We start from the raw sequence: 26,778 nt of genomic DNA on the forward strand, positions 1-26,778 counted from the left end.
TAACCATAAAGCCGACTATAATGTCTTCTTCTTTTTCTGGTTCTCAAGGAAGAATGTCAGTATAGATTTATGTATATATGTATATTTATAACTATACATAAATTATATTCCTTTGTAAGTCATCTTAATAAAAAATGGAAGTATTATCAAATACAATATTTTTGTGTCGCAAAACTCCAAATAAAGCAAAATATAATTTATTCTGAATTACTGACAGAATCATAGTTCCTTCTCAAATACCTCCTGCTTAAAGTGTAAAACTGTACTGTTCAGACCACATACACCATCCAGAGAATGCCTTGTTTGTTTCATTCTGCCTCTCATCAGCAGTCTCTGCTGCAGCAAACCCTTCTTAATGAATTTTCAGTCTCAAGTATTTATTTGATCCTTAAAGAAAATTTAAGTAAGCCTAAAGGGAAAATATCAGTAACGCCATTTAGACAAAAACAAAAATGGATAAGGGCTTTTAAGTGTGATTTGCCCATTTTTCTTAAACTGGGAGATAACTGATGAGTTTGAGAAAATGAGGAATAAATTATCCTAGCAATAGTTAGAATCTAATTTGTGAAAAACTCCTTTCCACCATTTTACTTCACCCCATATATCCAGATTATTCTACCTATACCTATACCTATATTGCTTTTTTTTTTTTTTGCAGTTTACTGTGGAAGATAATTGAGCATGGCTTACATTTCTCATTTTCAAATGCCTTGCAATTTTCTTATCTGCAGGTTAGAAGCTAGAAAATTAAAGCTACCTTTTCTATGATCTCTTAAAGATCAAGGTCCCCATGTGGGGAAGTTGTGGGGTGAGGGGGTAGAGGGTATATGGAGACCTAATATTTTTTAATGTAACATTAAAAAAATTAAGACAAAAAAAAAAGAAGAAGAAGAAAAAAAAAAGGTCCCCATGTGGCCTAGCATCTACCAAACATGAACCTTGAACCTTGCAACATGAGCTGGTTCTTAAAGCACTTGCCCAGGGTGCACACATCCTTTTGACTCCCACTTATTGACTCACATTTCTTTTACAAGAGCAAGTCACCTGGCCTAGCCTTCATCACTTGTGTAGCATATAAATTGCCCTCAGGACAGGCAGCACATATCTGAGAGCAATAACATCGTACTTTAAGCAGGAGAAGAGCACAATCTTATTTATTTATATCAAGAAATAAATTATAGGGAAACAAAAATGGAAGAGTGAAGCTAGTTAAGAAATGTTTCCAATGTCCAAGAAAGATATGATTTGTGGCTTCTACAGAGCATTTGGAAATGGAGAGAATGTGATGTGTTTTGGTGGTAGAGTCAACATGACTGGCTGATGGATTAGATGCTGGGTATCAAGGAAAGGAATCATTCAAAGATGATGATGCCATGCTTTATTTAGCCAATTATGAAATAAAGCATGAACCCAAGAAAAGTTAGAATCCAGGAGTGGGGATTCACCAGGAAGGTGAATCAAATAATTCTTTCCCCAACTATGACATCCAAGGTACCAGGAGAAGATACATCTACATGATATGCCACCCCAAGCATTAAGGAATATATAATACCTATGTTGTATAAATTGATCCAGGGCCAAAAAATATATTTAATTAGCATATTGTGATACTGATAATAAAACTTAAAGGAGAAAGCACCAATAAGGGGAAAATGCAGCCTATCTATAATTTTAATATAGATTTCTTTGAAAAATCTAAATTCAAACTTAGCAAATTAAAATCCAAAGATTCTGAAAATAATGCACAATGACCAAATATTCTGTAATCTATGAACAAAAGTGTGATGCAAAATTTAGTAAATCACTAAATATAATAATCACATAAAGAGTTTAGAAACATCAATCATATCACCCCTCTCTCTCCTAGGACATATACCAAAGCCTTTGTTCTTGGAATTTTTTCCCAGAAGTTTGGTCTAACAGGGCCATTAGGCTCAAAACAAGGCGATTCAATTACGTTCCACTCAATTTTTCCCAGTCTCTCTCTAGCAAGTAATTTATAACTCAGTGATCTCCAATCTAAGAGGTTAATGTTCCCCTGACTTTTCCACACAGGATTAATTGCCTTAGGGGAATTCCACAGAAAAGACAATGAGTGCTTTTGGATTGTTTCATTTAACATTTCTTGCTTCTTTTACTAACAATCACAGTGGATGAGAAAGTTGGAGATAAACACATCTTGTAAAAATCAAAGTCCACAAACTACATACAACTAATTGGAGTTGTTTACTTCTTCATTTATTCACCTTCTCAACAAATATTTACAGTTTCTCTAATACATTCCAAACACTGTGCAAGGAAGTGGGAGTGAAAGTTCTTGAAGAAGTTCTTGAAGAATTTTTTATAGGTATATTACTTTAAAAGTCTATCCATATAAACATAGGGTAGATACATAAAGCAAAAAGAAAAATCAGTAACAAGGCACAAGTTAACTGAAAACAAAAATTGACATGATATTTTTGATTGATAGAAGTTTGGGATGTGATAACATAGCCAAGTGCTTGCCTGATCATCTTGTATGTGGTCCACATAAGTAAAACGTGGACAGAGGGTACTAAGGGTAGAAAACCAAGAGCAGAGACATTTCTCAATTTGTCTTTAGATCAGTTGTGGATCTAGGAGGAAACAGAAAGTACATACTTTAATTATGATTATTCATGGAGGATTTAATAAGGTGGCTAATTCCAAAGATGTAAAGAGGGGGTAGGGAAAGCACCTCCTGGGGGCAGGTTCTGGAGAAAGGACTGCAAAGGTGGCAGCAGCCTGAGACAAGCCAACAAACAGGCAATCTGGAAAAAAAATATCCAGCCCTCACCTTCCTTTTCCCTACCAATCCCCTGCTTGGCTCCCCATTGTCCAAATCCACCTATAAGTTAGAGCAAATATTAAATTACTTCAGATTAGCCCATTCAAACCAGAGAAGTAGAGCAAGTAGACCTGGAGGGAAAAAAGAGAAACGCAAGATATTCACCAAAGTGCGGCAGCTTGCTCAGTCGGTAGAGGTGGGGTCTGGCTGCGGACGAGGGGTCGGTCCAGCTCTGGACGAGGGGTCGGTCCCGCTTGGGACGAGGGGTCGGTCCGGCAGCAGACGAGGGATCGGTCTCACAAGGGGTTGCGCGGTTCGGCTGACGGGGTCGCCCGGCGAAGCCGGCGACGAAGGGGTCGCCCGGAGAAGCAGGCGACGAAGGGGTCGCCCAGAGAAGCAGGCGACGAACTGGGGACAAGGGAGGCCAGGCCCTTGTCGGGGGCTCTCAGGACTGGAGGGCGCACGGCAGAAGAACTACCGCGGAGACAAGGTAAACACGCAAGTCCACTTTACTGAGGGAGAGGCAACAGTTTTATAGGGGCTGGGGAAGGCTGATTGGTCGAAGCCACGCCCTGTTCTGATTGGTTGCCGGCGAAAGGTCAGTGGGCGGTACTGGACGGGGGAGGGGTGGTGGTTAGGGATTGGCTGTCACTGTTGCTGGGGGAAGGGGCAGGGTTTAGGGATTGGTGGCTGCTGTTGCTGGGGTGGAGGGCAGACTTGAGTTTCCCGCCCACGCCTGGCTGTTGCTGCTGTCGGGGGAAGGGAAAAGGGCGGGCTGGATTTTTCCGCCCACACCTGGCTGTTGCTGCTGTCGGGGGAGGGGAAAAGGGCAGACTGGAATTTTCTGCCCTGCGCCTGCGCAGGGAGAAGGAAGAAGGGTGCCGCCCCACAAGGCATCGGGTGGCGCCATCTGGGAGGAGGGGCGGCCGCGGAAGCATGGCTGCCGAGAAGGGGAGACCCGAGAGCACTCTGCGCCCATGCCGAGCTTCCTTCAGGGGTGGCGGTGAGTCCGACCAGCCACCCTATTATGGGGGCAGCGGAATTAGGCCTACCGCGGCCGCTCCCCTGCCAGGCCAGCAAACCACACTTCAGCCCGAGGGGTGACCGCACCAAAGTCCTCTCAAAAAAGATGTAATAAAAAAAAAATTAATGTATAGCTAAGTACTATGATCATGAAATCCCATAGAGCAGCTGCATTATAATTCATTAGTGATGCTCTAAGCAGAGCCCATGTGGCATATAGTGTAGCTCCATGAATCCCCACAGATATGAAACAGCACAGGATACCGTTTTAACTCCAGGGATTCCACAGAGTGAATTCAGACTCTCAGTCCTCTGCTTCCCCCTCACCCTGGAGCTAGAATTTGGAGATGCCCTCTTGGGACAGGAACCCTCCCTTCAACTGCCACCAAAAAGCAGTTACTTCAGAAAAATCAGGCATGAGATCAAGCTGGAGAGCTTCTTCATGGAAGAGCTGACAGACCAGTGTGTCAGGGAAGAGGCCCTCTGCCTGTGCTCCTGATGCTGGACAAAGCAGCAGCCTCCCTGACACCTGGAGGTTCTGTGTTCAGACGGAGCCTCCTCCCTCCCCAGGGCCTTCACCTCAAACTGCGCAGTCCGTGCAGGCTGAAAATGACGCTTCTGAGTAGGATGGGGACCAACACCGCAGCCAGAGGTCTCAGGTCAAGGATGTCCCCTACAAAAATGGTGTAAGTTCACCCCACAGTCTGCCTTGGGCACAAGCCTACATCAGGTCCCCTGCTTTACGGGTGGAGAGTCATCATTTTTTTTTCAGTCCATCAACATTTAATACATGTATTGATGTAGTTGGAGTCAACTATAGCATTTTATAAATAGTTTTGTGCCTGTTCTTTCTGTTTTTTAAATTCCACCCTTCTTTTGGATGATTTAAATATTTTCAGACTTTCATTTTAATGTCTGTTCTTTTTCTATCCATACTTCTTTGCATTATTTTCTAGTGGCTGATCGCGGGATGGAATTACACAACTTCAACTTTTTGCCACCTAATAAGAGTTGATCTTAGACCATTTCTACTAAAATATAGAAACCTTTTAATTATATAGGTATAGTTAATCCCCTGCCATTTATTCTATGAGCTACATCTGCGTATGTAATAAACCACACAAGACAATATTATGACGATGCTTTAAGTAGCCGTATGCTTGAGAATGAATTTAAGAAGGAATATTCAATTATATTTACCATTTCTCATGCAATTCCTGCATTCTTGGAGATTGCAATTTCTCCGGTATCATTAACCTTGCTTAACAGAGTATTGCCGTCAATATATATTTTTTATAGAAAACGTGTTTGCAATCTAAGAAAAAAAAACATTACTTCACTTTTTTTTATTGAATTACTAGAGGAATTTGGGCATATTTATGCAATTTATTATTTTTATCAATTAGAATACTTTGGTTTTTTTTTAATTTGAAGTTAATGAAAATAGCTGGTGTGGAAGCGGGGTAGGTTAGGAGACGAGCATGTTTGACCTCTGATGGACTGATTATTCCAGTTATTTAGTAAGAGATGGGATTTGGTTACTTATTAAGCATTCATATATTGAAAATAATTTTAAGTGGTAAGGACCAAGAGAGAGAAAAATGTTAAAAATATCCATTGAAATTGTACTTATAATGTAAAAAGCTAAATATCTAAAGAGATATAGCCATTTAAAATAATATTATATTTTTTAAAGTAATGTGAAGACACATGGGCAATTTTTATATCGTGAAAAAAATCTAATGGGAAACGGATTTGGCCCAGTGGTTAGGGCGTCCGTCTACCACATGGGAGGTCCACAGTTCAAACCCTGGGCCTCCTTGACCCGTGTGGAGCTGGCCCATGCACAGTGCTGATGCGTGCAAGGAGTGCCCTGCCACGCAGGCGTGTCCCCCGCGTAGGGGAGCCCCACGCGCAAGGAGTGCCCCGTAAGGAGAGCCGCCCAGCGCAAAAGAAAGTGCAGCCTGCCCAGGAATGGCACGGCTCACACTTCCCATGCCCCTGAAGACAACAGAAGGGGACAAACAAGAGGCAGCAAATAGACACAGAGAACAGACAACCGGGGGAGGAGGGCGATTTAAATAAATAAATAAATCTTTAAAAAAAAAAATCTTATTCCGGGCTTGGCTTTTGGATGAGAAGCTCCCCAACTGCTCATAAATAAATTCTTTTTTCCTTCCCAAAATTATTACTGAGTCCTGGCCTTTCCATATGCAAATAATTGAACCTCTCTCGACATCTATACTACTCTAGACTCATATTTAAACCTTTGATATATGATGTGAATTATAACTCTAGAGCATACTTTTCTTTAAAAGCAATAATATGTTCCTTATTTGAAGGGTTTAATATTGTTCTGGAGACCTGCCAAATGCAACTTGAAGAACCAAAAATAGTATCACTTATTTATCAAAATGTTTCAAAAACCTAAAATGAAGGCAGGAACCATGGAGATTCTAGGAGAAATTGTAGGAAAATATCTTAAAGACCTGGTGGTAGGTGGCGGATTCTTAAAGGAGATAAGAGGAGGATAGAGATGGACTACTGATTTTTAATATATGTAGTTTTACTTAGCTGTACTGTAAAAGTTTGGAAATGTTTAGACTGGATGGTAACAAAGAGTGAGTAACAACTCATTTATAAATGGGGATGTGGCTTAAAATGGCAGCCTAGGGATGTAAATGTTAACTGACAGAATGCTAGAGAATAATCTAGGAACTGAATAGCACAGTAAACCAAGAGGTGGATGAGAATTGTGGTTGATGGTCCAAATGCAAGACTGTCCTTTGTGAGCTAGAGCAAAAGTACATCACTAATGCAGGGTCGTGGGAATGTGCAGAAGCATGGGGAAAATCACCACTGGAGTGACCTATAGACTGTGGTTAGCAGTAACAATCTAATATTCTTGCATCTATGCCAAAGATGTATTGTGTTGATAATGGGGCAGTATGGAAAATATGTGCCAAATGTACACTCTGGATGTGGTAACAGTCAGGTGATATTATCTTATCTGTAACTAATGTTCCACCACAATGTGGTGTGTTGATAGAGGGATGTTGTTTGGGAATTCCGCACATGTTCCTGATTGTCTTATAAATTTACAACTTCATCATAAAATTTTTAAAAAATAATAATAGGGTGTATTGGGGGGAAAGTACACCAAATGAAAGATAAGGACTATGATTAGTAGTAAGATTTTGACAATATTCTTTCATAATTTGTAACAAATGCCTCACAACAATGTAAGATGTTTGTGGAGGGTTGATGTATGATACCCCTGAATGACGTTATGCATTTTGCTTTGTAAGTTCACAATTTTTACTATACACTTCTAGCTTATGTATGTTCATATATAAATGATATAAATGATAGAGTGGGTTGGAGGAACATACTTTGATTAGTACTATTTTGAAAATGTTCTTTATTCAATAAAGTGTTTAACAACAGTGCAAGCTATGGGTGGTAGGCTGTGTTATGAGAGTCCTGTATGATTTTAGAGATGTTCGTTTTCTAATTTCACAACTATTAATATACACTTTATTGTTTATGTGTATTGACGTATGAGTGATGTATTTCAAAAAATTAAAATATATGTATTAATATTTAAATAATAAAATGTTACACACAAAAATAATGATCCCCATATGCCCCACTGCACACACATCCCACCCTTCCCCGCATTAACAACTTCTCTCATTAGTGTGGTACATTCATTGCAATTGATGAACACATTTGGAGCATTGTCACTTATCATGAATTATAGTTTATATCATAGTTTACCCTCTCTCCCACTCAATTCTGTAGGTTATGGGAAGACACATAAAGGCCTGTATCTGTCATTGCAGTGTCATTCAGAATAATTCCAACTCCTGAAAATCCCCCATATTACATGTTTTATTCCCTCTCCCTGCCTTCACCTCCTCCAGGGGCCCCAGTATCCACATCAATGATACAATTTCTTCCATTGCTAGAATCCCGATAAGTCTATAGTAGAATACCAGTAAGTCCACTCTAGGCCATATTTTATTCCCCAATCCTGAGAATTCTGGGATGGTGATGCCCACTCCACCTCTAATTGAGAGGAGGTCTCATTCTCATATGGCTGATGGATAGGACTCTCTTCCTTGCATTTGTAGCCTTTCTCTGTTCCTTGCTATGATGGTTGTCCATTCTCACCTCCTTGTTAGTTGTCCTGGGTGAGTGCAATAAACTGGAGAGTAGGTGTGGCAACTCCATTGAGGCCCAGGGTCCAGCTGGTAAAAGGACAGACCAAAGATTCAAGTCTCTTGGATGTACACATATCAAATCCAGTGCAAACTATAGGTTCAAAAAAAGGGACAGAAGAGGCATGTGTAGAGAAGCCACACATGAGTCCAACACTCAGGAGCAAAAATTTGAAAGAAGGGCCCACTCATTGGTGTGGAGAAAGTGGCCAGGGTGGCTGCTGGGGGTAGGGAGTGGGAGGAAGAGATGTGATGGGGGGCATTTTTGGGGATTGGAGTTGTCCTGGGTGGTGCTGCAGGGACAGTTACCAGACATTGTATGTCCTCCCAGGACCCACTGTGTGGACTGTGGCAGAGTGTGGGCTATGGTGTAGACCATTGACCATGAGGTGCAGTGGTGCTCAGAGATGTATTCACCAATTGCAATGAATGTCTCATGATGATGGAGGAGGTTGTTGTTATAGGGTGAGGAGTGGATGAGGGGGGTGGGGAGCATATGGTGACCTCATATCTTTTGATTGTAACATTAAAAAAATAAAGACAAAAAGAAAAAAAAAGAAGGGCCCACTGGCAAAGCATAAAGCTCTGGAGCTATGTAGGATGACTAGGATATGTGTGTTTCCAGAGCACTCAGGAGCCCCACTATTTGGGGTAGTATCTACTCTGGCAGTCTATGAGATCCTGATGAGATGTGCATAACTGTTATCTATGGGATAAACTCACGACTCGATTTGATGCCTCTTAGCTATACGAAATCATTTTTGTTTACCTATTTCCCCTTTTATTCAAGGTCCTTTTCCAGATGCAATGCTACTTGCTGCTCGTAGTAATCCCTCAGTGCCAGGGAAGCTCATCCCTGGGAGCCATGCCCTACACTGGGGGGAAGGTAATGCATTTATACACTGAGTTTGGCTTAGCAAGAGGCCACATTTGAGCAACATGAAGACTCTTAGGAGGTAAATCTTAGGCACCCTAGAGTACTAGGCTAAGCTGGAATTTCAGGAGCAAGGGGTCATAAGAATAGTCACAAATATCATGGGCCCAACAAGGGACCATCTGTCTTTACTAGTCATTGTCCCCCACTTGGAGGATTGTTGCTTTTCCATTAGAAAATGTGACAGAACTCCCTAGGAAGGGAATTCAATATTCTTTTGGTTAGTATGTGAAACTCCACCCACTGGGACAATGTCCCATGAACATTTCAACACAATTACATTATTTATATGTATGCCCAGGTGAACTTTCTCCCATGTATCCCCCATTACTGACACCCCACCGCAATGATTCTTCACTGCCACAGTTGTAACCCTTCCGTGATCCCAAACTTCTTCAAAAGTGAAGCGACGAATATCACCAAATACAATTAAAAGGGAAAAGAAATAACAACGATAGGTTTAACCATAAGATATAAAACACACAACAATTTACAAAAACTGAAACTTAAATAAAATGAAAAATATTTTTAAAATTTTTTGATGTTTTGCCTTATATTGCTGTAATGTCAGTTGTCCTGTATGTACAGTCACATTTTCTTCCATTTCTTCCCCAGTGTCTTAGTTTTTGTTTTTGTGTTCAAAGAAGTATTAGGTCACAGTAAAGTCACCTACAGAACACTGGGGACTCCCATATATCCAACATCCTCCTCCTTTTTCCCCTTCCCATATTAATAACCTTTTTAAATATGGATAGTACATTTGTTACAACTGATGTACAAATATTGAAATATAGCCACTAACCATGGGCAATGCTTTATATTATTTCTACACTCTAGACCATATATTAAGTTTATGATGAAATCCAACATGGCCTGCATCCATCATTGCAAGATCGTTCAGAACACTTCCATTGCCCCCTAAATACTCCCTCCTCCATCTACTCTATTCCTTGTTGCCCCTCCCCTCAGCGACCACCAGACTTCGCTCCTTGAATGACAAGATTCACAGTTAACTTGCAACAATTCTCAGGTCTTGTCACACTGTTCTGTCCTCCTCAATTAGGAAACTCCCATGCTCTTGAGAGACACCCACCCTTTTGGGAACATATTGGCCCTCCCCTGGATGGGATTTCAACTCCACCTCACTCATTATGTGGGTTTCCACCTAATGAAACAATGCACTATGACAAAACAATCACCTCACACCTTCTCTAGATGACTGCCCCAATTGTGCCCTGTCCCGAATGCACCCCCATTCAACTCCCTAAACCAGTAACCCTTCCTTGTCATATTGCTGAGAGGTTTCCCAATATTGTAGTTTCAACCACATGCCCACAAATCCACAGTATTCACCTGCTCCTTCTTCCAGCCCTCTCCCCAGTTCCACGGACTGTTCACAACCCACCCTCTGCTCCTGTTAAACTTGTACCACCCAAACCAATAGTATCAATGCACCCGTCAGATCCCTTGACTGCACAACTACTCTCTTCCACCTTATCATAGATTTCACCTACATGGGCATTGGGTCACAATCTTTTTCTCCATTTCTATTTCCTGTAAACCTATCTTACAGACTCTAGCTCTCTCAGTCTGTTCAATTTGTTTAATTCCTATCAGTGAGGTCATGTAATATTCATCCTTCAATGCCTGACTTCCTTTACTCAACATAAGGCCCTCAAGATTCATCCATTTTATCCCATGTGTTAGTACTGTATTCCTTTGTACAGCTGAGTAATATTCCATTGTATGTATATACCGCATTTTGCTTATCCATTCATCTGTTGACGGGCGTATGGGTTTATTCCAACTTTTGGCAATAGTGAATAATACTGCAATGAACATTGGTGTGCATATATCATTTTGTGTCCTTGCTTTCAATTCTCTTCTTATAGATGGAGCAGTGGAACTGCTGGATCATATGACAGATCTATAGTTAGGTTTTTGAGGAACCACCAAACTGTTCTCCGCCATGGCTGGACCATTCCACATTCCCAACTGCAGTGCATAAGGGTTCCCATTCCTCCATATACTCTCCAATACTTTTAGTCCTCTGTTTTTTTAATGGCAGACAGTCTAATGGGAGTAAAATTTCATCTCATTGTAGTTTTGATATGAATTTCCCTAACAGCTAGTGATGTTGAGCATCTTTTTGTATGCTTCATAGCCATTTGTATTTCTTCTTTGGATAAGTGTCTGTTCAAATCACTTGCCCATTTTTTAAATGGGATTTTTGTCTTCTTTTTTTCCCCCTTCAAGGTATAGGATTTCTTTATATATGCTAGATATTAGGTTCCTATCAGATACATGGTTACAAATATTTTCTTCCATTAGGTAGATTGTCTTTTCACTTTCTTTATCATCAATCTTTTATTTTGTTTTTTTTATTTTTTTTCTTTATTTTTTAATGTTACATTAAAAAAATATGAAGTTACCATATACCTCCCACCCCCCTCACCCCACTCCTCCACCCATAACAACAACCTCCTCCGTCATCATGAGACATTCATTGCATTTGGTGAATACATCTCTGAGCACCGCTGCACCTCATGGTCAATGGTCTACACCATAGCCCACACTCTGCCACAATCCACCCAGTGGGTCATGGGAGGACATACAATGTCTGGTAACTGTCCCTGCAGCACCACCCAGGACAACTCCAACCCCTGAAAATGCCCCCACATCACATCTCTTCCTCCCACTCCTTACCCCCAGCAGCCACCATGGCCACTTTCTCCACACCAATGCCATATTTTCTTCAATTACTAATCACAATAGTTCATGAATAGAATATCAGTAAGTCCACTCTAATCCATACTCTATTCCTCCTTCCTGTGGACCCTAGAATGGCCGTGTTCACTCCACATCTATGTCACTTTCTTGACAAACTTCTTTGAGGTGCAAACGTTTTAAAATTTGATGAAGTTTCATGTATTAATTTTTTTCTTTTACTGTTTGTGTTTTAGGTATGAAGCTCAGGAAAACATTTCCTATTACAAGTTCCTGTGGATGCTTCCCTACATTATCTTTCAAGGCCTTCATTGTCTTGGCTCTTATAGATCAATCTTTGACTGGTCTTGAGTTGATTTTTGTATAAGGTGTGCAATGGTGTTCCTCTCTCATTCTTTTGGATATAGATATCCAGTTCTCCAAGCATCATTTGTGGAAGAGGCTATACCTTCTGCCAGTTGAGTGGGCTTGGTGGCCTTCTCAAATATCAGATGACTCTATATGTAAGGAACTATATCAGAACTCTCAACTCCATTTCATTAGTCAGTATATCTATCCTTTTGCCAAACATGCCATTTTGGCCACTGTAGTTTTGTAGTATCTTTTAAAGTCAGGAGTTTGAGTCCTCCAATTTCATTTTTCTTTTCCAATGTGTCTTTGGCTATTTGGGACCACTTTTTCTTCCAAACAAAATCATGGTTAATTTTTCCAATTTGGTAAAAATGGTGGGTTAATTTTTATTGGGATTGCATTACATCTGTGGATGAGTTTGGGTAGGATGGACAAATTTTTGATATTTAGTCTTCCTGTCCATGAACAGGGAATATTCTTCCATTTAAGTCTTCTTTGATTTCTTTAAACAGTGTTATGTAGTTTTCTGTGTATAAGACTTTTACATCTTTAAATTTACTTCTAGGTATTTGATTGTTTCATTTACTGTTGTAAAGGGTATTTTTTTTCCTGATTTCCTTCTCAGATTACTCATTATTGGTGTACAGGAATGCTATTGAATGTGCACATTGATCTTATAACCTGCAACTTTAATGATCTCATTTATAAGTTCTAGAAGCTTTGTTGTAGATTTCTCTGGGCTTCCTATATATAGGATCATGTCATCTGCAAATAGTGAAGTTTTGACTTCTTCCTTCCCAATGTGGATGCCTTTTATATCTGTTTCTTGCCTCAGTGCTCAAGCAAGTACCTCTAACACAATGTGTTACACAGGAGCATTGATAGTGGGCATCCGTAGAGGGAAATATTTTGGGATTTCACCATTGTATATGATGTTTGCTGTGGATTTTTCATATATACTTTATCATGTTGAGGAAGTTTCCTTCTAATACTATCTTTGGCAGTGTTTTTTATCAGGAAGGGCTGGGGTATTTGGTTGAATGCTTTTCCTGCATCTATAGAGATGATTTTTGAATTTTAAAATGTGATCTGTTTATGTGGTGTATTACATTGATTGGTTTTCTTGTGTTGAACCATCCCTGCATAACAGGGCTGAAACCCACTTGGTCATGTATTATTCCTTTGATGTGTAGTTGAATATAATTAGCAAGTATTCTGTTGAGGATTTTAGCAACTAGGATCATTAGAGATATTGGTCTATAATTGGTATTAGGTTAATATGGGCATCATTGGAGCAGTTAGGAAATGCTCCTTCTACTTATAGTTTTTGGAAGAGTTTAAGCAGAATTTTTGTTAGTTCTTTTTGGAATGCTTGCTAGAATTGACCTGCGTAATTATCTGGTCCTGGGCTCTTTATTTGGGAGGTTTCTGATAACTAATTCAATCTTGTTACTTGTGATTGTTCTGTTGAGTTCATCCATTTCTTCTTTTATCAATAAAGACTACTTTTGTGTGTCTAGGAATTTGTCTGTTTCTTCTAAATTATTATTCTTGTTGGCATACAATTTTTCAAAATATCCTCTTATAATACACTTTATTTCTATGGGGTCAGTGGTGATTTCCCCATCCTCATTTCTTATTTTGTGTATTTGTGTCTTCACTCTTTTCTTCTTTATTAGTCTACGTAAGGATTTGTCCATTTTATTGATCTTTTTGAATAACCAGTTTTTAAAAAAATATTTTTTCTAGTTCTTTTTTCCACCTATTTCATTTAGTTCTGCTCTAATCTTTGTTATTTCCTACTTCCTTTTGGCTTAGTTTGTTGTTTCTTTTTCTAATTCCTCTGGGTGTGTTGTTATGTCTTCAATTTTACCTCTTCCTTTATGATATATATGTTTATGGCTGTGCATTTTCAACTCGATACAGCTTCTGCTGCATCCCATAGGTTTTGATATTTGTGGATGTCATTTTCATTTGTTTCAAGGTAGTTATTGATTTCTTTTGTAATTTCCTCCTTGATTCACAGCTTGTCTAAAATTATGTTGTATAACTTCCATATCTTTGTGTCTAATCTGTTCCTCTCCCATAACTGATTTCCAGCTTCATTCCATTGTGGTCAGAGTAATCACTTTGTATAATTTCAGTCTTTCTGAGTTCATTGAGATTTGTTCTGCACCCAAGCATGTGGTCTATCTTGGAGGATGATCCATGTGCCCTGAAAAATCGATGTATACTGCTATATTTGTGTATAATACTCTGTGTATGTTTATTAGTTCCAGATCCTCAAGGGTGTTATTCAAAAATTTTTGCTTTTTTTGGATTCTCTGTCAAGACGTTCTCTCTAATGTTGATAATGGTGTATTCAAGTCCACCATTATAATTGCATAGGCATCTACTTCTGCACTTAGTTTTTCCAGGGTTTGCCTCATGTATTTGAGGTTTCCCTTGTTCAATGAATTAACCTTTACGATTGTTCTTTCTTCCTGAAAAATTACACCTTTTACTAATAGGTAGTGTCCACCATTCTCTCTTAAATAGTTTTGCATTTAAAGTCTATTTTGTCCAATATTATTATTGCCACCTCTCCCACCCTATTTTTAGTTGCTGTTTGCTTGTAAATTTGTTTTCCAGCCATTTTTTCAGCCTTCTTGAATCCCTGGATCTAAAGTTGATTTCGTGTAGACAACATATAGATGGGTCACATTTCCTTATTCATTCTCTCAATTGTGTCTCTTGTCTGAAATGTTGAATCCATTCACAATTACAGTTATTACTGTCAAGGAGTTATTTACATCAACTATTATTTTGCAGGGGTCATATGTTGTTTTTAGGTATTTTTAAAACATTTTTTACACTCTCCCCCCACTCTCTATATCCTGTTTTTTCCTTTCAACCTGCTGCATTCCCCTCAGTATTTCTTGAAGGGCAGGTTTCTTACTGGCTTACCCTCTTAATTTCTGTTTATCTGTGACTATTTTGAATTCTCAACCATTTTTGAATGCCAGTTTACTGGATATAGAATTTTTGGATGAAAGTTATTTTCTTTTATCAGCATAACTTTGTATCACCAGTGCCTTTTTGCATCCATGGTTTCAGATGAGAGATCAGCACTTAACCTTATTAAGCTTCCCTTGTATATGATGGTTCTCTTTTCTCCTACCACTTTCAGTATTTTCTCTTTATCTTGAGCTCTGGACAATTTGACAAATATATGCCTTGGAGTAGGCTTGTTGGGATTTATACTGTTTGCGGTATGATGCTCTTCCTGGACATGTACATCCATCTCACTAAATAGGGTTGGGAAGTTTTCACCCATTATTTCCTTCTGTCCCCTATCCTTTGTCTTCTCCCTCTAGGATATCTATAATACATATGTTTGAGTATTGCATATTCTTGTTCATATTCCTAAATCCCTGATGGATTTTTCCTATCATTTTATATGTTTTTCTACTATCTTTTTGATTTCAGATGTTCTGTCTTCCACATCACTAATTCTTTCCTCTGTCTATTCACATCTGCTGTTCTGCCTTTCCAATATATTTTTTATTTCTTGGATTGTGCCATTCATCACCATCATATCCACTATCATTTTATGTATATTTACAATTTCTTCTATGTTCTCCCACTGTCTTCTTAATATCCTTGAACTCTTCCTTCACTTCATTTAGTTGGTTCTATAAACTGGGTTTTAATAATATGGCTTTACTAAAAGAAAAAAATGATGAGTCTGGGATCACACATATATTTACGGAAATTAAATTCACTAATATCCTTTTTCATCTTAGAGTTCCACATTTTGTTTATTGTTATATAATTAACATTCTGGTTTAACATAAATTAAACTTTTTTTTTGTAGTTAAACCAAGGATATATTGGTTGGTTGCTGTCATTGAATGATGTCATTATGAAAAAAATTTTAATAGAGTAAATGGTTGTGGAAGTTTGTCCACATTTTGTTGCCAGAAGGTAAGATGTCTTCCCATAATACCTAGGACTGTGAATATTATAGGATAATATACCCCTCTGTAATTATGCTGTTAATTGGAAAAATGCAATTTTACAGATGTGATTAAGGTTACTAATCAGATGACACTGTGTCACTCAGAAGGGAGATTATGTTAAGGGGAAAGTAGTCAGTGAACTATTTAAAAGTAGAAAATGTAGTCCAACTTGTGGCAGAAGAGAAATCAAACTAAGTGTGTGAAGTCAACATGTCATTGCTGGTTTGAAGTTACAGGGAGTCAGGGAGCTGTGTAAGGAAGAATTCAGGCAATTTCTAGGAGTTAGGAAATGGGGACTTCATATGCAGGCAAAGAACTCTTTTCTGCAATGTAAATGAGCTTCAAAGTAGATTGAAAATTCAGAAAATGTCAACATAATCAGCACACACTTATGCATTACCTAATAGCCCTGTCATTAGAAATACTCTGATTATAAGCAGAGATCTTCTCCATTCACATATTTATTTGTTCAAACTGTCATATGCTGCCTTCTGCCAGTGACCTGCTTGGGGGTATAAATTGAGGACCTCCCAGGACTTTGGGTTTAGGGATGGGAGGGGATATCCTTAGCTCTTAATGAGTGTCTACTTTTACTTCTCAAGGTAAAAGAGGATGGGAGGAGGCTGACAGTGGTGGCGTTTACCCACCCATTTCTGGGTTCCGGCACCACACCAGCTCAGAGATCTAATTAAGCAGTTTCTTCATCATCTATTTTTAGAAGAAATATAACAAAAATGCATTAATACCTTTTGGAGCTATTCAAATCAAGGCTCAATATAAATGAGACTTTATCCTGCTCCTTCTTATCCTTTAACATTATACATGTGTGTGGATGGAGAACAGGTGGAAGTGGGGAGACTGGGATTAGAAAAGGAAATATCCCATTGAACTTGCAAAATCAGTAAATTTGAAGTAGCTTTTATAGTACATGAAATTTTGAGGAAGAATTTGGAGGTGATGGGACCCTGTATTGACACTTAATAATAATACAATTTCCAATGATGAGGAATAGTTGTCAGCTGCCCCAAGCATCCTTTCCCAGGCAACCAGATTTGGGGAGAAATGCACTGCTACCCACCTCTCCATGTAGCCTTGGTGGAATTCTACAGAAGACCAGCTACTTTCCCTCCTCCACCTTCACATACTTGAGAACAGGAGGGTACTGGAAACTTCCTGGTCTGTGGAGCCTAGGCACAGAGCAGGTTGGGAGGTGATGGTACTCCTGTTCACTGACCTGCCTCAGTGGAAATTTGACCTTTGCTCAATGTCCTGTGTAAGAATGCTAAACTACTTTTCTCTTCCACGCTCAGAGAGGGAAGACAGCTTAGTGTGAAAGATACAGGTGTACGGCTAAGTGTGGAGTTATCTGGGCTAGGAGGCTGTTGTACACCATAAGCCTGGGTTTGAAGTCTGTGTGGAATTGGGGAATGTTCAGTAAAGCAGTATTCCTTATCTTCTTCTGATTCCTAACAAGGGGAGTCCAAAGAGAAGGCATATCAGAAAAAAGTACCAGCCAAACCGAGAGGCAAAGAAGCACATGATATTTTCACTTTATACAAGGTATCACCAACAATCCACAAGTATTCACTTTCCAAAATCTCATTGGGAAGTTACTTTAAATGTAGGTACACAAGATTAGACTCAGGGTGGGGTCATGTGTCAATGACTATCCCCATTCAGAAGGGGGTCTGGAACAGGAGCTAGTTTCTGGTGTTATCTGGATACAGTGCTTCAGTGTTTACTTTTTTTCCTCTTTTATTCTTAAAGACTTATTTATTTATTTATTTTTCCCCTTCCCCTACTCCATCCCTGCTGTTTTTGCTTTGTTGTCTTCTCTTCTCATTTTCTGTCCTCTAGGATTCACCAGGATTCGATCTTGGGGACCTCTAATATGGAGATAGGTTCACTGTCAATTGCATTACCTCATGTTCTGGTTTCTGCTGAGCTTTACCTTTGACTCTCCCTTTTTCTCTTCTGATGTGTCATCATCTTGCTGTGAGACTCACTTGCACAGGGCACTGGCTCATCACACAGGCACTCATGCAGGCAATCATGTGAACACTGGATTACCACACGGGCACTCAGGAAAGCAATGGCTTGCTATACCAGCACACTTTCCCTTCTTTTTCACCAAGAGGCCCCGGGGATGGAACCCAGGTACTCCCATATGGTAAGTGGAAGCTCTACACTTGAGTCACATCTGCTTCCCAGCTTAGGTGTTTCTTAAGGAGATATTCCTTGATGTATCAGGGACTGGGTGGTGTGGAGCCTAGCAGTAGGATAGGTGCTACATATGTATTTGGCATGGTTGTCATTTAACTTTGAACTCAACACTGAGGTCTCCCCAAGTAGTAGGTACCTTGAGGTATGCAGTCACCTCTCCACATTATCTTCACAGTGGCTGGCTTGAAAGTTCAGTCAGGTGGCACTGGAGATAATGTTTCTGGTGCGACCACATACACACCTTACGAAGAGTGAGGCATAAATTTAAGACAAGGTTTTGTGTTAACTAAGTAGAACAAAGAAAACAAAGAGGGAGAAAATGACCAGCTGATGAGAAGGAATGTAGGTACCCTAACAAACATTGATTCTCTCACTCTCTCACATACACACACACACACAGCTCAAAGACTCAATTCATTGTGCCTGGCCAATGCTCTGAAGGGCACTTTGTTGCCATGTCTGTAGATTTCACATGGGCTTTGGATTTTGGTTCAAGAAAAATGGGTGCTAGTATTAAAATCTCACTTTCTGAGCAAGGAGAATTCTTCCCTTTTTTCCCTCCCTACTCTGTAAGAATGGCTTAGATCTTCTTGATATTATACTGTTGCCCCCACTGTGATTGGCTTGCTGCAAATTGATCTTTCTAAATTAGGTAGAACCATTTAAATCTCCCCTGATTCAGCCTCAGTACATCAACCACAGGTGTGTCCCATACTTTGCATAAAGATTACAGTGGTTTGGGATCACTGAATTCCTACTCAGCCCCATGAACTCTAAAGTACAAAATTCACCAGATGGATCATCTTTGTCCTTATCTACGTTTTCTAGCTGAAGCTTGTACAGGGCCAGAAAAAGCAACTTCTTGTTTCATTTCCCTGTCTACAACCTCCAGTACAAGGTTAAATAGCAATAGTTAGAATCTCCATCCTCTTGTTGTTTTGATCTTAAGTTTTCTCCTACATTGGTATTTGTGGAATTTTGTAGGTGGGATTTATCTGATTTAGGTAGTTCATTTGGTCTGCTTATCTTGAATGGGTGTTGGATTTTGTTAAATGCTCTCTCTGTTGATACAATCAGGTTTTTTTTTTTACCCTTAATTCACTCCAATACTTTTGAAGATGAGGGGTATACAAGACCATTTGTAGTTCTGAGAGTAATAAAAGCATGGCCTGGGAGTCCAAACATAATTGCTTCATTTGTTTATGCCTCAACTATCAGTACTTTTTTAACTTAGATAGACACATTTGACTCCTTCATTCATTCAGCAGACATTTTAAAGTTCCTATATGAAGCTAGGTTTTTTGTGAAATTCAGGAATGTCATAGAAAAGAGGTAAGCAGGCCAAATATAATGTATTGCTTGTTTCTGTATGACTTGAGAGTTAAAAATTGTTATCCAAAATTTAAAGGGTTAAAAAATAAAAGGAAGCATAATATTTCATGCAGGAAAAAACTGTAGGAAACTCAGATTTCAGTGTCTGTATATAAAGTTTTATTGGAACATAGCCACACTCATTTATTTATGCATTGTCTATGGTTATTTTTGTGCTAACATGTCAGAGTTTGTAGCTGCAACAAAGACTATGTGGCCACAAAGCCTAAAATAATTACTGCCTGTCCCTTTACCAAAAATGTTTACCAACTCCTGCTGGTGATGCTTCAGATGCAGGCTTTATTTTGAAGTAACTTCAAGAAGGGGATGACTAAAAACTATTCAAGACAAAGTAATACAGATGGTACAATAAAAGGTCAATGGCATTATCACCGTGTCCAGGAATGCAGTGGAGTTTCAAATGTAGACTACCTAGTACCACATCAAATGAGAGGAGTATTCCCCTGAAGAAGACACTTCTTAAATACTGAGAAAAAACTTCACCATGCAAAATAATTCTGTGGCAGACATTTCAATCAGAACAAGTTGAGGAAGCAGGGAATATTATGGAATAAGTGGGTATTCTATCAGAATTAGGAAGAGTTATAAACAAACAACCAAAAAGGACATGGCAAAAAGTATGGCAGAAATATGATGATAAATTTGAGAAGCCACATCATGAAAAGCATTTTGCATCCTTGAGCGGGCTTCAATTTCATCTATTTTTGCCATAGGATCTGAAGTACTCAAATTACATGACCAGGTTTATAGGTTAGAAAATACGCCTGAGGGATGGATTTATTTTTTCAGCAGAGAAGATTTGAGTGACGAGTTTGAAAGCAAATAGAAGTGCTTGAATACTTAACAGGAGGTGAGAAAATGATTATGGTAAGTGTTCTGAAAAATATTCTGTGAGATAATTAGATGAGATATGGGGGGAATATTGCAAGGTTGCTATAGAGAGATGCAAGTTAGGGAGAAGAATTTTATGGTCGCTGTGATTTGAGCATGCATAAAGTTATGCATGAGAAAGTAGAGTGGGAGCTGTTCACTCTGAAGAGTGGTGGGGTAGTGAGAGAAGGAGATGTACTCTAAATAAGGTAGGACAAAATTGAACCAAAGGTGTGTGATGCATAACATCAAATATCATGAACCACACCAGGCACTCACACTTTGATGAAGGAGGTGATGACAAATTTATAGCAGGTATTCTCACAGATGAGGATGATCTATCATGATGGATGAAATGCATTTTTTTAGTAATAAAATGGGTTGCCTTGTAAGAACAAGGAGGTGAATTCATAGTGGGTTTGATGAGAGTGAGAATAGAGAGTGTTGGATACTTTAAAGAGAATGTGGCACTGGATGCTTCTCTTAAGGAAAAACTGATATTAGCATCTTGAGTGAAAATCAAGTGAAGACACATTACAACAATATCATGTGTAAAAGCAAAGGAGTAATACAGCTTTAAAAGGCTAAAAATTTTGGCATATGCCTTAGTAGGCAAAATAGCAAAATTCACATGGTTTGTGATTTCAAGACAGTCTTTGAATCTACATTCTCAACTAGGAGCCAAGTTGCTGGATGGGGGGCAATGCATTTTTTTTTTCTTTGGTATTTTTAATTTTGATTGGAGAATGACGTGGGGAGAGAAGAGGTTGGAAATATGGATACAAATCATGTTACAAAATGCCTATATTAGAGTGAAGGTTTGAATTTTATTTTGAGGATAATGAGGACTCACTGAAGGAATTTAAGAAGGGACTTAACTTGGTGAAACTTGAGATTCAGGAAATTCACTCAATACAGAATTGTGGATGACACAAATGCCTGAAGACAGAGACTAATGCCATCGAGCCCGTTAGTGTCCAGTGGGAGTAGATGACTACATTGAATGTGAGTTAAAAAAGAAATCACTAGAAGTAGAATAGGGAGAATGGCGAAATGAAGAGATGTGTTGTTTCTGCTAACAAGTGTTCAATAAGAAAGAATACAGAAGTTCAGTATTATAAAATAAAACCATTTTATCATGCTGAAATATACCAAGGATCAGAAATGCAGAACAGGGAAACAGACTTGGTCCAGTGGATAGGGCGTCTGTCTACCACATGGGAGGTCAGTGGTTCAAACTCCGGGCCTCCTTGACCCGTGTGGAGCTGGCTCATGAGTAGTTATGATGCGCACAAGGAGTGCCGTGCCATGCAGGGGTGTCCCCGCATAGGGGAGCCCCATGCACAAGGAGTGCACCCCATAAGGAGAGCTGCCCAGCACTAAAGTAAGTGTAGCCTGTTCAGAAATGGTGCTGCCCACACGGAGAGCTGACACAACAAGATGACACAACAAAAAAAACACAGATTCCCATGACGCTGACAACAACAGAAGCAGACAAAGACGACGACGAAGCAAATAGACACAGAGAACAGACAAATGGGCAGGGAGAGAAATAAATAAATAAATAGATAGATAAATAAATAAATAAATAAATAAGTAAATCTTTTTAAAAAAGCAGAGCAGACATAGGAGGGATGGTTTTTTCATATCCAGAAAGTATGGTATATCTCAAATGACTAAGGGCTGGAATAACTTAAGTTAGATCACCACTTCCATGTTCTAAATCTACCACACATGTGAAAGTAAGTGCCTACATACTTTTCCTAAATGAAGTGCTTGGGATTGATTTCAGGATCTCGTACATGGGATGCTGGAGCTCAAACCCCTGAGCTACACCCACTCTCAGTATAATCTTGACATGATAGCTCAACTGTAATGCAATATTTAAATGGCCTCAATAATTTTGGTCCTTAATTTCAATTAATTACTCAATGATTTCTAATGGGTACATTATAATCATTCATTAACTGCTTCAACTTTTATTTGGCAGTTGCTATTTCAGAAATTTCTTCCTCCACTTATTATTTCAGCATTCTAAAAATCATGCTGTATGTAGCTACATATACCCACAAGCACATTGATTGCATCTGTCTTTGGAACATATGATGCAAAATATTTGAATTATTTTAAAAGCATATATTTTTACCAAGTCCTGAATGTGTACAGAAGCAAAGCACAGAAACTTAGCATTTTATATGTATCTGGTTGTGTGTAATGTCAGAGAGTATCAACTTAGTTTTTACCTGCTTGAGAATATCATTGACTTCCTGATTTTGATAGTACTTAACAATTAAAATTAATCTATTCTTTCCATGATATAAATGTCTACTGCACAAATTATTGAATAGAGTGATTCAAGCGATGGTAAATAAATTTAACATTTTAATACATTTTGGAACACACATCTTCTTAAATATGTAGGTTTTGTAGTTTGATGTTATTTATGAATTCCAAAAAGAAATATTCTAGTTGTAAACTACTCTGTTTGTTAGGCATGATGCCCCTTTGGATGTATTAAATTCAGAGGTTTCATTTTTACTTCATTAAATCATGCTTAGGGCTTTGATTCTACCATGTCATGTAATGGCCTGGTGTAAAGGGAGGGATGGAATTTGGATTGTACTACACGATTTTTCAAGAATGGATACAGATCACATCAAACTTATCCAAATTTATGAAAGTGTATGGTCCCAAATGTAACACACAATGCAAATCATTGATAATGGTTAGTAGCAACATTTCAATATTTGTATATCAATTGCCACAAATATACCATCCACTCTAAGATATTAATAGGAGAAAGTAGAAAATGCACAATGAGTAAACGGGAATCACGTATATTCTGTACGTGACTTTTCTGGAACCTAAAGCTTCTTTGAAAAAAATGAAAAAAATCTGCCTCTGGGTGAATGAATGTAAACAAATGTCACTGTACATACAAGACAACAGATCTTAAGAGTGATGATAGCCATATTTTTAAGAAAGTAAATAGTGGGACTCCTGAGGGCTCTGGAGACATCCAGACACTATAGGTAGGGCAGGCAGCCCAGGAGGTTGGCACCCTGTCAGGGGGACTTACTTTGGAATTCACGCTCCCCAGTGTGATAGGGTTGGACTCAGTTGTGTTTTCCCTGCACATGGCTCTGCTGCCCCTCTATTTGAACCTACACTTAGTAGTAGAATTGTTAGTTGTATGTCCAAGAGACTTAAATCTTTCGACTGTTCATGTGCCAGTTTCGCCCTGAATTTCAACAAAGCTGTAATAACTACTTTAAGGAGAGTTTTAAGAGCATTATTGATGAATACAGGTAAGAAACTAAGAGTTCCATTTTTTTATAGTCATTTTCATTCTGAATCATTGGAAAGACCTTTTCCTATATTTACTAATCAGTTTGGTAAATGCTCATTTAAAAATATGTGCATAATAGTATTATTTTGGCTGGTTGGATTTCTCCTGTAATGGAATCAAATTGGTTTCCATTTACAAAATGGGTCAATCTAAAGGAAGCTGCTAACATATTATTTCAACTTACTAGTTACTTTAATAGTTAACTCTGTCCACAGAGTTCCCCCTATAGCTATTATGTATCTTAAAGTAAAGTATACTGTGACAATATTAAATAAAAATGTCCTAAACAGTATCTCACACAGATATTCCAATGACTTATTAGGTCAATGAACTAAAATTTTAAAATTATATTTGAATTCTGGATGCATATTTAAATACCAAATTGCAATTAAAAATTAATAAACCCCACTGTTTTCTTAACCATATTTTTTTTTATTGACTTTGTAATAATATTACATTAAAAATATATATGTGAGGTCCCATTCAACCCCACCCCCCCACCCCACCTCTCCCCCCCCCCCCCCCCCCCAGCAACACTCGTTCCCATCATCATGACACATCCATTGGATTTGGTAAGTACATCTTTGGGCACCTCTGCACCTCATAGTCAATGGTCCACATCATGGCCCATACTCTCCTCCATTCCATCCAGTGGGCCCTGTGAGGATTTACAATGTCCGGTGATTGCCTCTGAAGCACCATCCAGGGCAGCTCCATGTCCCAAAGCCTCCACCTCTCATCTCTTCCTGCCTTTCCCCATACCCATCAGCCACCATGTCCACTTTTCCCAATCCAATGCCACCTCTTCTATGTGGACATTGGATTGGTTGTGTCCATTGCACCTCTATGTCAAGAGGAGGCTCAGATTCCACATGGATGCTGGATGCAATCCTCCCACTTTCAGTTGTAATCACTCTAGGCTCTTAACCATATTTTAACAATTATAACTACTTTTTAAAAATGAGACTTCTGTAAAATTATGTTACTGACAAAAATAATAATGTTTTGAATGTCTTAAGTCACTTTCAGACATATTTTTTTTAATTTATTTGAATGGATATCATAGTTTTAGATCATATTTTTTAGATAAGTTTAGAATATACTAACTTTGTATAATAGATTCTTATATGACAGAATAGGAAATATTTTCACTGTATAAATACAAAAAAGCTTCATATTTCACTTTGTAAAATATATTTCTAGATTGATTACTTAAGGCTCAGAATTCTTGAATATTAATTGTCTGACTTGGTAAATTTTTTAAAAAGATGCCTAGGAGTTGTTCAAGATATCTATGTTTTTCTCTGAGATTCTTATGAATTCTACAGAGTTGGAGCCTTTGAAGACTGTTTTACGGTAAACTTGCCCTTATATACTAATCAAAATCTGAGAAGACTAACCAATCAGGAATAATATAATTCATTTTAAGAAAGGACTTTAGCTTGTCAACAGTGTTGACAAACATAATTTATTCAGAGCCAACCCAGTTTAACTGAACACTACTAGAAAACAGCCACGTTATTCTAATGAAACAAGGACTTAAATTTTTAAGGAAAGAGAACTTTCATGAACAAGAAAACTATTGTTTTAAAATAATTCCTTCCGCTTATTTTTTTGTGAAAATTAAATCCAGTATGGAGAAGATAATAAACACATTAGATGGCTGTTAGTACATTACTTTAATTGGTTTTAGTATTTACTCTATGATCTAATTTGAACATGAATTTTATGTTTTGGTCTTTATGTTCTATTTATATTATTAGAATGAAGAGAGACAGAACAGTAAAAGTATTCTAATGACATAATTAGAAAAGGTAGCATCACCTTGAAACAATATTTTTAAAGATATATATATTTTTTTACCCCGACTAAAGCACTTATTTCCATATTTGGAAATGGGCTTGAAAACACAATGAAATCAAATTAAATTTTATATTCCATTTTTTATTTCAAGGCATGGATATACCATCTAACTATGAATTCAAAGATTCAGGTTAAAATTGCCAAGTAATTTATACACGTAAAAACATGAGTTTAAATGGAGTGTTGAAGGTTGATGATGGGAAGCGGCTGTGGCTCAATCAGGTGGGCTCCTGTCTACCATATGGGAGGCCCTGAGTTCATGTCTTGGGGCCACATTGTGAAGGCAGGCTGGCCTGCACATCATGGAGTGCCGCCCGGCCTGCAAGTGCCGCAGAGAGCCAACTCAGCAAGGTGACACAAAAAAAGGTTATGTAAAAAACACAGAAGAACATGCAGTGAATGGACACTGAGAACAAAGCACAAAGCAAGCCACAAGGGGGGAGCATAAATAAATAAAATAATTAAAGACACATAGAAGAACACACAGGGAATGGACATAGAAAGCAGACAACAAGCAAGACATGAGGGGGGGATTAAAAAAAGGTTTATTATGAGACATGATACAGCTATACAAAGTGTTATTAAATTAATTTTTTAAAATTATAATTGTACATAATTATGTATTAGACTAATATCAGGATTAAAGATTACAACTAAATAATTTTTTAGTTATTTTCAATAATGTGGAATGGTAAAATACAGAGGTGAAATTAATATTTTAAAAAGTAAACTGATGCTTTTTTTACTCCTTCACTAGAAATTTTATCCTCATGGGATGTAAGTATTTAGCATTTCAAAGGTCCACGGAGTTGGCAATTTCATTATTTTGCTTTCAAAGGTATTGTGTTTTTAATGTTAGAATATTAGTTTTAAAGTAACTTTTCTGTTTCATTTGCATTCTTCATAAACAAAGTACTTGAGCTATTTATTTTACCTTGATATTGCAATAATTTATAATAACTCATGGAAATGAGGTAGCACACAGAATTTTTAAGGTAGCAATCCCTCCTTAGAAT

The 26,778-nt window shown here is 38.3% G+C and overlaps 1 protein-coding gene across 1 annotated transcript in view; it reads right to left on the reverse strand.

Annotated features, from left to right (window-relative positions):
* The window catches only part of LOC131275586 (ral guanine nucleotide dissociation stimulator-like), a 145,267-nt gene that overhangs the window by 111,714 nt on the left and 6,775 nt on the right, over positions 1–26,778 (reverse strand). The gene's annotated exons all lie outside the window — the stretch shown is intronic.

Source organism: Dasypus novemcinctus, chromosome 23, assembly GCF_030445035.2.
Source record: "Dasypus novemcinctus isolate mDasNov1 chromosome 23, mDasNov1.1.hap2, whole genome shotgun sequence".
Lineage (NCBI taxonomy): Eukaryota > Metazoa > Chordata > Mammalia > Cingulata > Dasypodidae > Dasypus > Dasypus novemcinctus.